The 16,632-nt window shown below is 32.6% G+C and overlaps 1 long non-coding RNA gene across 1 annotated transcript; it reads left to right on the plus strand.

The window, feature by feature from the left end:
* The first annotated feature begins 3,261 nt into the window (after positions 1-3,261).
* LOC127702306 (uncharacterized) lies at positions 3,262-13,164 on the plus strand. Its single transcript, XR_007982364.1, has 4 exons — positions 3,262-3,315; positions 10,076-10,162; positions 11,768-11,902; positions 12,501-13,164. It is a non-coding gene; the product is annotated as an uncharacterized LOC127702306 (long non-coding RNA).
* Positions 13,165-16,632: the final 3,468 nt, after the last annotated feature.

Here is a 16,632-nt window from a genome sequence, read left to right on the forward strand (position 1 = left end):
TTCAAAAACATAATCAAAGAAAATAACTTGAAACAGTTTCTCCTTTGTTAAGAGTAAGTTTCAGAATGAAAAATATCAAAACACGTGAACAAAATTTACTTGTTCTTGCTACTAAATCAGTTGAATGCCTGTTCAAAGTCTGTCATACCTGATTTTCGTTTATCAGTTACATGTAGCATAGAACTGACTTTTGATTTTGATTCGTCCAAAATTGTGGTCATGCCGTGGCCTTTTATGACCTATTGTCTGATATTTTCTCATTGCTGAAGGCCATACGGTTACCTTTAGTTGCTTACATCGGCATCCGTTAGTCTCTCATGGATAGTTATCTCATTGGCAATCTTCTCATTTTTATAATGTAAGACCATGCTGTTGCGGGTGTTCATTCTGCTTTGTTGAATGTTATAATACGCAATTATTTCTCATCGACATAGGGATGTTAACTCCTATACAACAATACCGAAAAAAGCAACGATTGCTATATTTAAAATAGCAATGCAATAATTATACGAAGAATCTGTAGGAGTTTCTTGGTATATATCATCCAGAAAGATTTGTCTCTGAAAGCTATGCAAACAAACGATCAAATGTCATACTGCTACAAAGAAGATTTTCAATACAAGATGCTGGTTTAATGGAAAACGCTTTACTGACAAAATATCATTTTTGAGTGTGGGAAGATAAATAGTTGGTTACAGTTTTATTTGTAATCTGATAAAAACATTAACCACAATAACAATCATATCGTCCTTTTTCACACGCGTCATAAGTTTACTGAGACTTCGATTTATATTATTACCAAATTATGTATGCGTCTTTATGTGAAACTTGTCCTGTGAAAAATCACTATGGCTTTTTGTATAGACAGCAGTTATAGAAAATTTGATTTAAATTGATGACAATCACCGATCAATGTTTAGAAAACTCAATATTAGCTACGAATTGAATATTTCAAATAATATATTATATTTTTTATTTCAAATTTAACTTAAACGATCATTGATGTTACCTTTTGAAACTGGATCCACGACAAAATCTCTATTAACAAAATTATATAATATTTAAGTGCATAACTTCATATCTAGGCAGGTTTATCACATGACAGAGTCAAACAAATATTTCGATGTAAACCAAAGTCTTCGAAATAAAATATTTCAATGTCTGCATGATTTCTTTACATAGATAATGTTTACCAATGCTCGAATAAGTCCAAATCAAGCACACCAAGTTCAACCAGATGTACGTACATCACGAATAAGAGCACTTCGAATACTGGGTGGACTACAGATTAGTTTAGGTGTTGTGTGTGGTATCCTTGGAATTGTTGGAGCTATTCTAAGTAACACCGAAATGGACAGTCGTTGCAAAAATTTTGACTACTACACGTATGACAGATACAGTCATATTGTTATTGGATATTCGTACTATCATTGTGGTGAAGCAAACGCTATTCTTATAATGGATTTAATTGGCATGGCATTTTCAGGTTGGGTAAGTCATATTCATCAAGTCATAGTGCTTCAAATCCACACCTAGGAGTATGTTTCAAGTGGAAAACAACACGTTATCAATGTCATGCGTCCGAAGCGATTTTCTGGATTTACCTTCATCAGGAACGCTCAAAACCGAATATTTGACAGCTAAGGATGTATAAGAACTTAAACAGTTGAAGAGCTATATAACCAAACAGTACCTAAACAAAATAACCAAATCCATCTAAGGTCAACTTTGCCTGAGGGAGTTGAAATATTTGTTTCTAACAATTACAAAATTTATTTAAGAAATAATTGATTCAAGCTTTACTTTATTGTAGTTTTAACATGGGTAGGCATTATATTCGTGATTATTTTTGCCCGAGCGATAGTGAGGGCTAAAATAACACGAATATAATGCCTACCCATGTTAAAACTACAATAAAGTATAGCTTGTATCAATTATTTCGATTCTGATTAGGACAATTAAGGTAATTTCTATGTCCGATGTGTATAAGTGTAGAGCGTGTTTGTAGGCTCTGCCATGAACCTTCCTTTTTTGTTTGTAAAAAAACAACTGTGATTTTTCAGAGGGAGGAGTTTTGAACAGCCAGCATGAACGGTTGTCGTATCTAGGTCAAATATGTCAATTTGGAAATGCAACACATTACAGTCATAATAAATGAAATAGTAACAACATGTGCATCATTTAAGAGTTTGGAAGTGTTATTTAAGTTAATAAAATATATTAAATGCATGCCAATTTGATAAAATTCTTTTTTCTGCAGTAGTCAATATACGCATGTGCAAACAAATTTTATTGGATTTAGAGCATGGGTCTATTCATAAAGCGAAAGAAGCACGTAATATTAGAATAACGGACAATTTTAGAAGTGTTTGTTATACATCATGTCAGTACCGAAATACTGACTACTGAGCTGATGATACCCTCGGGGACTGATAGTGCACCAGCAGAAGTATCGAACCAATGCTGTAAACAAATATTATAGTTTAATCATCTTTTTCAAATGCTGTTGTAAAAGTTTGACAAAAAGAACCACAATTCAAGATTTCGAATGTCATTATCTACAGTTTTAATTCAAATGTTGTGTGCTAAGTTTTTTTTCATTTATGAGCGTAACGTCAAATAAACATGATAAAAGGAAGTAGTTCCGTGTATTGGATTGAACATGTACTATTTAAATATAAATAAAGTTTATACAAGACGCTGCTGATCTTTCATATGTTTTTTGTTTAATGTATCATATCAAAATATACACTTCTTTGTTTTTCATTATTTTCTTTTGATCTTGATATAACGGAAACAATATAATTTTTGTTTACAATGGACGCTCACAAATAAGGATAATGTTGAATGTTCATTAAAATTTGACTTTGTTTGCTGCTTTGAATATTATTTTAAAATCACCGATTAAAATTGTTATACTACGACTTATAATTGCCACCAGTTCCGTTTAGGAACTGTTCTTTTTAATGAAGCATTCTAGGAAGGTTTAACAGGTCCATTACTTCGTGACTGATACAAAGTTTAGACATATGAACATATTCTTTTTGGGTTTTCATCTCACTCAGTTTTTATCATGAATCGATTTTATTGTTATATAGTATTAATTCGATATCTCAAATGCTGCTTTTGTTTGTTCAAAACTAACAACCTGGTTTGTATTAAACACCGACAAACAACAGACAGAAATATTTAAGTTTTCTTCACTTTAATTTTTCATTCACCTTTGTATGTTAATTTCTTTTTTTTCAGTTTATACTAACAGGTTGTTTACCGATATGCATGACAGAAAAACGTGCGTCAAGCTGGAGATGCTTAGTACGTACTTAAAATATTGTTTATTTTATAGAGAAAATCAATTTTAACAGATTGCATTATTAGCCTGTATATAATAAGTAAAGAAAACTGATGACCCTTGCTGAAATCATACCCATTAAACAAAAAGTAGCAACGATTATAGCTTGAATTGTTCGCTACTCTTTTTGAACCAATACTACTGATGAATTATGATTTTATTTTTTATAATTTTAGACTATATCATAGTTGTATAACAGAGTTTTTGCTATTGGAGTGGTGTGATTCCAAACAAAATCTTCGTGGCTTATGTGCTGAAACTCAATGAAATGTGGTACAAAACCATGCATAAGGGAAACTCTGGCACTATGACTGCATCTTTGGACTTGGCTTTTGGTTAACGAAAATATTGTTCCAAGTATATGATTTGGAAGTCCTGTCCTTAGTTTTGTTAATAAGACAGCTATACATGTGCGTACAGACCTTACATTGGTTTGACGTGCCGAAACAATATATGCGGAGAGTTCATTGAATTGCTGCCTTGATAATCCAGTTAGGTTGTAATAGTCACCATCAGATAATGATAATGGATTGTCAAAATTCAGGATATGAGAGGTTGCCAAAGTTTTTCTTACATTTTCTAATAATAAAGTTATATCAGAACTATTCATATTTGTTGTAGTGTATTTTGCAGTTAATGCTTGCAGTGATGTGTCGTCGAAAAGATGTTCAGATAAATGATGTTTGCAACAGCGTGTATTTACATCTATGAAAACGGCATTTTTATGAATGCTTGGGTTCTTGCATGTAAAGGAACTTTGCATAACTTATTTCTACTGGTACCTCCCTTCTTGCATACAATGCAGAATCTATGTGATGTGTGAGTGGAAGAAATGTTCAGTTCAATTTGTTTCGGACTTAATATTTTCGTAGATACGGCTTCTTCTGTATTTATAACAAAACTCAGAGTCATTGTCATCTGAAATACACTCGGAAAGACAGTTTGAAACTTTCTGCTCATTGTTTACATTTTTTAGTGTTTTCCTGTATATTGATCTTCACTTCTCACATATCAATTCATTTTTTTGAAGGTTTCGCTCAATTCGTTTTCTTACAAACTGTTTCAGTGCTTTAGTAGTTATCGAACGTCTGGATTAAAGATGACATCTCCCACAAACCATACACTTGTACAAATGTAGTCTTGAGCCATCAGCCACCTATAAAAAGTGTAAAAAATATTATCAATAAATGTTTAACGTAAAAAAATATCAGCATATATCAGATAACATACTGCACCTATCAGAAATGTAAATATATGAATATGTAGAACGATTGCCAATAATACAAATATCAAAGACTACAGGACACGTTTGTTAAAAACTTCTGATAAACGCATCTCCTTTAACAATCAACCTCTTTGTATTGCACTTTGTAAAAACAGCTGTTTCACAAACCACACAGCTTATTATAATATTCATAAATAGTTTGTTCTGTTTACGTACTGGTTCCCAAATATGATATCATTGTATCTTCTCAAAGACATAACTTGGGAATGTTACCAGTATAAATAAACATAATTAGGGGCTGCCTTGAATTCTGAGGTAGACCAAAAAGGTAGGTCGGGTAGTACAGAATTTAAGTATAAATGTAAACTCTTAGAAGTTCGGGCATATAAATGTTAAAAATATACCGCACAGCCCTATATTTTGACCTTTGAAAAAATTGTTGTTCATATGAGGTTTCAATTCTAGGATATATATCCTTTTTCCAAAACTTCATAGTAAAAATGGTACAGTTTTAGCCGTAAAAGAAGTTCGGGTTGTTGTCTTTTTGACACATTCCCCATTTCCATTCTCAATTTTCTCCTATGGGAAATTGCAACCTATAACTATGTGAGTTGGCCTCTTGTTGGAAATTAAATTTAAAAGAATATGGCATGTAGAATTAAAGTGTTTTATCAGATGCAACATTTTCGATCATTTATCAAATTGTACTTTTAATTTTGAGTAAATTGAACACTGTTGTTAAAAGGTCAAAGCACGGTTCAAGTGGTTGTCGTCTATTCGTGTCTGTTAAATTTGTTTTTCGTAAATTATTTTGTTATTAGATTCTCTATTTTAAAACATACTAAAACGTATATCCAAATTATAAGAAGTCTAAATTAAACAGTTAACAATTCGTGGACTCGATAATATGTATCTACATTTTATGTGTTTTTATTCTATTTCATATCTCGTAGTCAATGCCATTTCAAGTATCAATAATACTTTTGCAACTTACATTTCAATTTAATTCAATTATTCACAACCATCTCCTTCTTTTTGTATTAAGGACAATCCATGCGTGAATAAAACTAGCCAGTGGGGACTGTTGTGACGTTCAGAAAAGTATTTTGAATCTAAAAAAGAAAACAGTTCATTAAAAACTCATCTATTATTTACGTTGTTTACACTCTTTTCGTTGCAACCAAAGGCAATGACCCAAAAATGTGAACTATTTTTTCCATGTTTTTAGTTTTAGATAATCATATAATTGGTGAAAAAAATCTCTAAGGTTGACACCTTATGTACTTAAATAAGCAAAGATTTTCCAGCAGCCTGTCTGTAACAGTGCAAGGCTGTTTTATTTCATAGAAAAATTAAGCTAATTCGAAGCCTTATTTAAAACTAAGTCGTATAAAAATAAAAAGATGTGGTATAATTGCCAATTAGACAACTCTCCATAAGAGACCAATTGAGACAGAAATTACCAACTACATGTCGCCGTACGGTCCACAACAATAAGTAAAACCTATACCTCTTACTCAGCTATAAAAGGCACCGAAATGACAAATGTAAAACATTTCAAACAAGAAAACTAACGACCTGATTTATGAACGAAACAATGTACGATAAACAATAATGATATACAGCAACAAACGACAACCACTAAAATACAGGCTCCTGACTAGGGAAAGACACATACAGAATGTGGAGGGATTTTAACAACCAGTTTAAATGCGCATCCCCCCTCCACCCCCCCCCCCCCCCCCCCCCCCGTCCCATAAGCTGGGACAGTTGTGTAACAGTACAAAAAGTATTTAAATCAATTGAAAATGGTATAACTCATCCGTGGCAGATGGATACAAAGCAGATATATTTCTGAAAAATCCACAGAGTGAACGTGACAGGGAAACCTATCCTTTAATTGTTTGCTTGTTGTTGTTGTTTCGGAGGGGTCCTGATCCCGAAATCCCGAGGTCCCGAATTTAAAGAAATTTAAATCCCGACATCCCGAAATTCGAAAAAAGAATTCCCGGATCCCGAAAGGATCAATCCCAAAATCCTGAGCTTAAAAACACCCGATCCCGGAGTCCCGATAAAGGTCCGACCCCCCTTCCCCCCCCCAATTTTAATTGTTTGTTATTTCGTGAAATTACAGATTAAAAATAACATTCATATAATATAATTTTAATAATTTCATTCAAAAAAAGAAAAAGAAAAAAATCAAAAATATCTGAGGATTGATGGCCCTCTCTGTTACAGAGCAGCGATCTGTACCATTACGCCACTGCGACTTAGAGTTGAAACCAGGTAATTTAGATATACTTATATCTTCTATCAATTATAATACGTGTTTTTTTCCTCCAAGATTAGTTAATAAAAACTCAATCATTCGGGGTTGGTTTGTTTTTAGATATTTTTACAAATATCAAGTTAACAAAACATACGTCTATTTTTCCGCATAGAATCATCAACAGAAATATTTTTTACTGTTGTGCTGATCAATGATCGTCTGCCGCTTCCCCTTCATCTCATTGAAACTTTCAGTATCGGTGATTTGTTGCTCTGTTGGAAAATACACTTGTTTTATAATAGATTTCTAATTTAATCATCTATAAATTTATCTGAAAATATTGTACATCCCTCTATTTTTCAGCTGTACAGGTTGCTAATGTAAATATCGTGTCAGGTAAATCTTTCCGGTAGAAACGGAGTCACAAATTAAGTCTTACAATCCGGCGGTTCAAATTGAACTATTGATTGGTCGAGGTCATTATATAAAATTCATAGTTGATGTCCATGTATTCAAATCACTGGAAAAGTCCACAAAAGTCTTTAAACTTAATCTACGTGTATGAAAATGAGCTTGGAAAAATGTACGTAAATGCGGGGAAAATCCAAGTTCATTCTGTCAACCGGTAAGAAAGTAAGTTTTGGGGCAAAATTCCGGCAGTTTTTTTTTAATTTCAATATGAGCGGACGCTCGCCCTAAAAAGTCCTTTTGCAAGACGGCACAACATTACATTTTTGACAATATCTGAAAATATCTTTTTGGGGTGAGCTTCCGCTCCTATTTAATTCATTCGATATTACAGTTTGGTAATGACCATTTTGTTGTTTTTGCGTTACTAGGCAAAGAAAAACGTGTCTTTGTGATTGCTAAAAGTTTGAAATATTCGGACTTAAATGGTGTTTATGTTAGTTTGATATCTGTCATAAATGTCATAAAAACAATTGTCTTTAATTTTTCACTAAAATAGGGGGCCGATCACGTAGCTTATCATACCTTCTCCTTTCCTTATCAATTTCCATTGAAATACTAGATATTTCAATAGATATATGAAGATGTGGTATGAGACAACTCTCCATCCAAGTCAAAATTTATAGAATTAAACCATTATAGGTCAAAGTACGGTCTTCAACCCTTTGCAGCGGGTTTAAACGTTTAAATGGTACCAAACCCTCACCCTTATCTGCAACAATAGTGTAAGTACAATTCATCAGTCCATAGCAGAAACAGTGTAGATAGTTGCGGCATTTCGCTCAGATTTTAAATTTGTTTTGTTTGTCAAAATTAAACTCAGGAAGAAATAGATATTAATATAAAATAAGGAGTCATGGTAAACATGCAAGTGAGACATTGTACGGCCTTCTATAATAAGCAAAAGTAATCCCATACCATCTAGTCAGCTAAAATAGACCCCTAAATGGTGAAGTTATTCATTCGAACAGAACCATCGGTCTCAAAACAATAAATGAAATCCTAATTTAACAGACACCAACGACAACTTACTTACTACTAAATAACTTTTGTTATCAGCAACTATGAATATATAAAAAGACGATGATGTGGTATAAGTCTCAATAAGACAACTTCCCACAAAAGATCACATGACACAGAAATTAGCAACTGTAGGTCACCGTACGGACTTCAACTCTGAGTAAAACACATACCGCATAGTCAGCTATAAATGGCCCCGAAATGACAAATGTAAAAAACAATTCAAAGGAGAAAACTAACGGCCTGATTTATGAACAAAATTATGAATGAAAAACAAATATGATATACAGCAACAAACGAGAACCACTGAATTACAGGCTCCTGACTTGGGACAGGCCCATACAAAATATGGCGGGGTTAAACTAGTTTGAAGACGCCAACCCTCACCTAACCTGGGACTGTTGTGTAACAGTACAACATAAGAACACACTTTAAATGTTTTGTTGAAAAGGGCATCAAATGGGTACAAAGCAGAAATACATCTGTCAGAAACACAAAGTGGACGTGGCGGGGTACTTATACATCCACACAACAAAACGACACTAAGTACATATCTGCGAGTACTCGCAGTTACTGACAGCTAGTTCAAACCTATAACAGCTTATAAAAAATCATGCATCTAAGACTAAAATATATATCAGTGCACATCCAATAGATTTAGTGTAAAAACGTTATAAACAGAAAAAGACAAACATAATACGGTATCCACAGGTTGTTGAGAAATGAATGTGAATATGAATATAAAATAACATTCAGTTTGATTTCAATTTACTGATAACAAAATCAATATTAATACCAATAAAACAATATTCAAAGATCTAATTATCTATAGTGTTGAATTGGTAATCTCTTAAGAATAAGTTTATTTAAAGGATCGATAAGTTTATCCATATTGTATCTAAATTTCCGGGCTCGATAAACAACATCTCCGTAAAAATTAAGATGTGTTAGTCCGTTTGAAATAAGTTTTTAACAGATACAACTAAACTTAAAAACCAAATCTTGATATTTAAGAACGAATTTAATAAAGGTTTACGTAATGTGTAGTAACGAAATCCCTGATTTAATAATTTACCAGTAATACATGAATTACGTTCATTGAAATCCAGACACTGGCATAGCGAACGAGCTGTGATATATAAACACCTTAAAATGGTGCCCAAGGAACATCACCGTCCACAAAAGTAAAATTAACAAAAGTGAACGAAAACTCGTCCTTTTTGTTGTAAATTTTAGTGTAGAGATTCCCGTGTAAAACTGAAATATCTTAATATTGGAAATGACAGTTATTACCGTTTATATTTGATTTATTTTAAGTAAGTTCCTTTGGTTGAATTTCGGCAGTGTATTTAGAAAATTCTAGATTATTTAACGAAAAAATATCATCAAGATAACGGTAGGTGTTGTTGAATTTATCAATTAAATGCAATTTAAACGGGTCTTTACTGAGTATGGTTATAAACTTTGATTCATAACAGTACACAAACAAGTCTGCTATTAAAGGGGCACAATTAGTGCCAACAGGAATACTCCAAATTTTCGATAACCTTATAGCCGAAACGTACATAAATAATATCCGTAATAGAGAAGGAAAACAGCTTCAATCATCTCATCATACCTGCGGTAAGCATATTTAGAATATTTACCTTTATCATTAGAATATTCCGTTATGTATGAGTCTGTTTTAACAAAGTACGATCAGGTCAAATCCGTCTAGTTATGTTTTTTTTTTAATTTGTAGACAATAGCGTTTCTGGTTTGTAATATAATATCAGCAGTTGTGTTTTCATCAACTGTGTTTGGTTTAGCAGTTGTCGGAGCCATTATCGTAAGTTAAATGAACCAAAAGGAAGTAGTACATCCAAATACACAGTTAATACCATTTAATTATTTTTTTGACAAAAAGTAAATGAACGACAGTGGTATATACATAAAACATGAGGTGATAGTGTGGTACTATAATGACAAATTCTAAAATATTGAATATCTATTAATTCATTTGTTTTCTTGTTTTTGAATTTATTCTATCAAATTGTAGATCTATTTCTATTAGTCTTACAAATCTTTTAACAAATAGAGGTAAAAACAAATAGGCGGAGTTTTTGTAAGACGACATTGACTTCACTTGTCAATCAACCTACAAACTACGAATTTTTCAAAATAGTTTAGGAAATGAAACCATGCATGTTTTTTTATGATACAATTTAATCAGGTTGAGGAGAACAGCTCAAATTAATAAAACAAAAGAAAAGCAAGAGAATTATTTTGTCTTAGTCCACAAAAATAACAACCTCTTTGTTCATTAAACTGAACTTCAAAGTTTTGATCAATGAAAAGTTGGTGTAATGAGATTTTGAGCTACATTGCGAGACTATAATATTCAGCTTTATAGAACGTGAAGTTTAAATTGAAACTTTTACATAATACTACACTTAAATTAAAAACAATAATATTTACAGATTATAAGTTAACCTTTTTTGTAATGGTCAAGAAAGCGCTATTTTGGCTCGCTTGGGACGAATAAAACATATCGAAATCGTGGAAATAGAAGCCCATCGTATTTTTTGCATTGAGAGGAGGATTAATATTTATTGTATAGCGATAATAGCAAACGTTTATAGCAGTTGTGTACAGATTATGAAGCCTTTATTGAATGTCACTCCCGAAAAATATTTTGTTTTGAAGTTGTAAATTATGTTAATGTAAAACAAAAGAAAGATATCAAATAGTTTGGACAATTTACAATCCACCAAGTAACCTACATTTGTATGCGTCAGTTTCAAACAACTCACGTTGTTGTTAATTTCGGTTTAGAAATAATTAAATCGGATTGGAAGGTATTAAGGTTACGTTCCTAGATAAGTAATAATGTCTCATGAATGGTACGCAATGCCTATATATTTGAAAATCGACTTTGAGGAGCTGATATGATAACACAAATGTACCAACCAAACTCATCAAAGATACCTGGTTTATAATTGTGTACGCCACACGCACATTTCGTTTTCAAAAGACTCATCAGTGACGCTCGCATAAACAGTTTAAAGGACAAATAAAGTACGAATTCGAAGAGCACTGAGGACCAAAAAATTTCAAAAGTTTTTGCCACATACAGCCAAGGTCAATTATTCCTATGGTGAAACAGTCTCGTATCAGACTCAGGACAAGTAATCAGAGCTATGGATGCAAGATATATGTTTCCTAATCAAATCTTTTCTTAGTTCAATCATTGTAAATTTTATAAGAGCAATATCGGTACTTTCATATTCGTACTAAGCTACAGTATCGGCTGGGCTTGTTAAAACTTTCAAGGTATGTTAGTACACAAGCAAAGACATCCAGTCAGTTTTAATCAATTATACTGCAGCATATGAACAGAATTACTCAATGTTTTATTTAACATTTTTTTATTATTTAATGATTTTTCTATTAGGCTGTTTTTGATACAAACACCGGAAGTGTTATTGCAGTGTCTGCCTTCCTAGCTGTATTTTCTTTCATCGAATTCATCATATCCATAGTTGCTGCATCACACTGCTGCTGTTGTTCACAGCTCAATACGGGAAATGTCAGTATATTCTTTTAGCTATATCCTTGAACATTGAATGTTAAAATATGTAATAATAATTATATCAACATGAAAGGTAAGGAATAAAGCAACTTTGTTTTTTTTACTCTATGAAATAATTATATCAAAAAGTAATTGGTCATACGTTCGTGAAAATCATCAGTTTACTCATAGTAAAATCCTGTTCAATAACAATCAATTATATGTCCCGAACATTCAACAGAACAACCATATGCTATACGTAACAAACAGTAACATAATACAATTAATAGACTCTTGCGCTAGATATATGTGGAAAATATATACATTTTATATGTAGTTAGTACACAAGCATCGCAAAAGTTGGCACTCTGAGGCGGGTGGGGAGCAAGAAGGTGAAATGTGTTTTTTTTATCAATAGTACCGATTAAGTCGACTCGAGAGGCCGTCTTTACCTTGTTGTAGGGTATGAATGAAGACCCTACATCAACTGTCACGATGAAGAACAAGATAAAGCCCTGTTCATTGATAATTTTCTATGTTTTTTATGTATTGTGTGCGATTTTGTCCTATGTACATATACTCCATATCCTTTTATTTTCTATTACATATTTTTTAGCAACAAGGAGTCATATTTATGAACACATCAGGAGTGATGTATAACATGCCAAACACTCAAATACCTACAGGGAACCAGCAAGGTTACCATCAAATGTGGATGCCCCAAATGCAAGGCTACTATGGTCAACAGCCGGCAAATATGCCTAATTATCGACAACAAGCAGGTCATTCACAAGGAAATCAGATGCCATTACAAGCACACTATGGACAGCAACCACAATCATTTGAGATGGCTAACCAGCAACAAAACATAAACGCACAGCAGTTTGTACACCCAACTGCACCTGCTGAAGATAAACACCAACCAGTACCTGTTGCCGACAATTGTATTAGAAGTGAAATGTAGTTATTCGTCAAATTTAGAATAACTCAAATACTACAAGTGGCCTGCCCTATGACATGAAATTGTATGACAATTCGGTGTAAGAAATAATTTGAACCGAGTGAGGAAATCCCTGTAATTTCTTTTTTTTCAAATATTTCATTGCTAGTTTTCCTTCACGTAAAAGTGAATTTCAATTGTTAAATATGTTCAAGTCAGATAAAGTTGTCTCGTTATTTTATCCATCTATCGTCTTGATAAAAATTGATATTTGTAATCTATTGGACTATTGATTACTGAAAAAAGTTTAACTCTGCAACTTCTGTAATCAACTGGCCGTTTTGTTGTGTCAATTATACAATATTATCTTCTATACTAAAATTGTTTTTCGATTACTTGTGTAGTCATTTTACAGGGGAAAAAAAACATTTGGAGGACATTTCTAACAATTGCATAAATACATAAATCAATGCGACAGTACTTTCATCCTTTTTAAATCTCGTAAATCAATGAAGAATTGGCAAATCCTTGTAACAAACAAAAACTGAGAGAATTGCACAAACGTCAAAAGGAACGAGAACGAGTTTATCGACATTGTAAGCGTCTACTAATATGCATGTATCACCAGTCATGCAAATCCACACTCAGTCATAACGTCAAAATCAGTATTACTAACAAGAGACAATCCCCCTTGTATGTGACCCTTGCACAGATCAAGAAACTACTGATACGCTCTTTATATATGCATATGCTTAATTATTTATAATCTCCTAACCAGTATTCTAGTTTAGGGTAAAATTGTAGTAGATACCCATTATTGAAAATATGAAAATATGAAATGTTTATATTGCTTTTGAAGAAGCATGCATAATGAAAAAACTTCATTCAGTCACAATCAATCATGATTATCATTTGTTCTAGTAAGCTCCAACGTATTGTCCGTTTAAAATAGAAAATTCGAATATATTATTAAAACAACATGCCTAATAGATTTTATTCCAGTTAATATTTTTCTTTCAAGATACTTAAAACTTCATGCATACAATTAAGAAATTCAATAAATGTCGAAGACTTATGCATTTTGCAGTTTTTTATGACTTTGCCATTTTTGAACAAAATAGATTAAGCTTTCGGGTAAAACATTTTGTAAAACGGCTAGAGTCAATTTTCCTAATATATCACCTTAAAAGACGTCTTTGTTGACGTAAAAAGTGACTGCTTTCGACGTTGACAGAATTAATTGCGGGTACTACAATTTCCTCCAAATCAGACATAACCTCAGTGTGTTTGCGCGAGGTGTGGCGGTAAAGGTCTATCGTCATACAAGAAGAATACGTACTCTCTGGATAATAGAATTTTAAACGGAAAGATTGCCTCTTCTTCAGACAGCATAGGAACACATGTGCATTAAATGCCCCTTGTGTCGCTAAACCATCCCCACAAACGGAACACCTCTACATGGACTGTTCTTTTCTGAGCATTTTCTTTTTTTTTGTATTGGTAATGTTCATGTTTTCAAATTTCTACATAATAAATATAAACCATGTTGTAGTCAATGATTTAACAATTCACATCACTGTACATGTATATAAAAATAAGGTACACAAAAACAAAATTAACTATATAAAATATCAAAAACATCGGTCTGCAATACTCTGTTATTAACTTTTTATCGTAATTTTTCTCTTGCTTTAGTTCGACACAGGACCTCTGATCACAATCTATTTCTTCATTTAAGTTTTCCCTTGTGTATGTGTTTGCAATGGTTATCTGTTTATTCACAGAGAATGAAATTGTGGACTAACCAGTTTGTACTTGGATGTGAAAGTGTGGTATTCGGTCGACACTAAAATCTTGAATGCAAAATACCACTTTCTGATAAATCTTCAATGAATTCAATAATTAAGCTTATTTTGTTTTTAATATCAACTAAATAAAATATTGACAGGTTTGTGATTTTTTATATTAATGCTGTTTACATATTTTGGTATTGAAAATATTACGTTCATCAAAACCAAAGTAGTCACGGCAAAACTGTGCATAATAAACATCTTGCCAAATGTACACTCCATCAGATTAACCAAGTTGAAAGTGACATCACCATCAACAAATGGAAAATAACCAAAAAGAATGGAAACGATTCAAAAGTATTTAAATACAGGTAATACATAACAGAAAAAGGTCAAACTATTACATATGAATCAGATTGACATTCCTCAATTTCAGTCAGTGTTGAAAGGCGAGCAGTTACTACTCAATACATGTATATGATTCCGATAAGAATACTCACTGTAAAATTGTATAACATGATGCAAATGCGATGAAAGGTTCCAAACAATAATCTATGCATATTTTTAACAACACAAAAGTGTCATATATGTTAACACAGCACAATCTGGAATGATGTATAATATGAACACACACACAAGTATCTTCAAGCAACCAGCAAGGATACAATCAAATGTGGTTGCCACAAATGCTGGGATATGATTGTCAACAGTCGGTAAATGTGCAATATTACCAACCACAACCCGGCAACTCACAAGGAAATCAGATGCCAATGAAAGGATACTATTTATTTGCAGCTATCCCATGGCTACGCGATGGATAATCAGCAACAAAACATAAACTCACAGCACTTGGTATATCCAAGTGCATCTCAGCTGTAAATCAAATATTCCCTACTCCCGATAATTCTACAACAAATTACAAAGTTAATATTATGATTAAAAGTAAAATAATAAATGACTACATGTGAACATATGCGCTCGGAGATGAATTTCGTTTAAAGTTACTGTAATAAGTTGTAGTTGAGTATTAGACTATCTTTTGAACCTATTCTAAATGGCAATTGTTCACTACTTCAGTTCAAACAATAGGCAGCGACCACAATCCTGTACAATGGATAATCAGCAACAAAACATAAACGCACAGCAGTTGGTAACCTCAAGTGCACCTGATGAAGATATAAATCAACCATTTCCTGACAATTTAAGAAACAAAGAAAACAATAAATTATCAAAAGCTTTGGTATTGCAGTTTTTTAGTGGAACTCAAGTATCCGAATAATCTGATAATTAAAGAACAACCATATAAAGTGTTATTTATTGTCTAATCACTTACATGTAACCTTGAGTAATATAACTGTAAGCTTTTTTTATTAAACAATTGAATTTTCACACTGTCAAAGGTATTTATACACATTAACTGTCATTGTACACCGCCGTTATAGTCTCTAATGGTCAGTCGATTGAGGCTCACCTCAGTTGATTTAGATAGAAAGGTAGATATACAGATATACATAAGACTTTATTTTAATTCTGCTTAGTTTGAAACATAAGCATAAGCGTTTACCGAATATAAAAACGTATACAAAAACCAATAAAACAAAGCATTGATTATTTCTGTTAACGTTTTTACGAAGAAAATACTATTCGGTCAATTCCAGTTGTTTTAATGTACCGATATTTGTGCTATTAACGTAAATTTGTACTGTTTAAGTTCAAGTAGTCGTTGCCATCCATAGTTTTTTTACATATCAACAGCATACAAAACGTCCTTAATCGATAAATGTGCGTTCATTTAAAAGCTATCACACTGATTCAATTAATCTAAATTAAGAGGGGGGATGTTGAGATCACAAAATTGTAGTTTTACCCTGCCGCATGACAATGAGAATGCCCTAGACCGCAAGTCTCGTCAATATACTAGTCTTTTGCTAAATCTTTTTCGTTATTTAGATAGCTTGGTATGAGAACATATATTTGATTGTCTGTTAAATCTATCGATAACTTTTCTTGACTGTGGA

The sequence above is a fragment of the Mytilus californianus genome, unplaced genomic scaffold, assembly GCF_021869535.1.
Source record: "Mytilus californianus isolate M0D057914Y unplaced genomic scaffold, xbMytCali1.0.p SCAF_5, whole genome shotgun sequence".
Classification (NCBI taxonomy): Eukaryota; Metazoa; Mollusca; class Bivalvia; order Mytilida; family Mytilidae; genus Mytilus; species Mytilus californianus.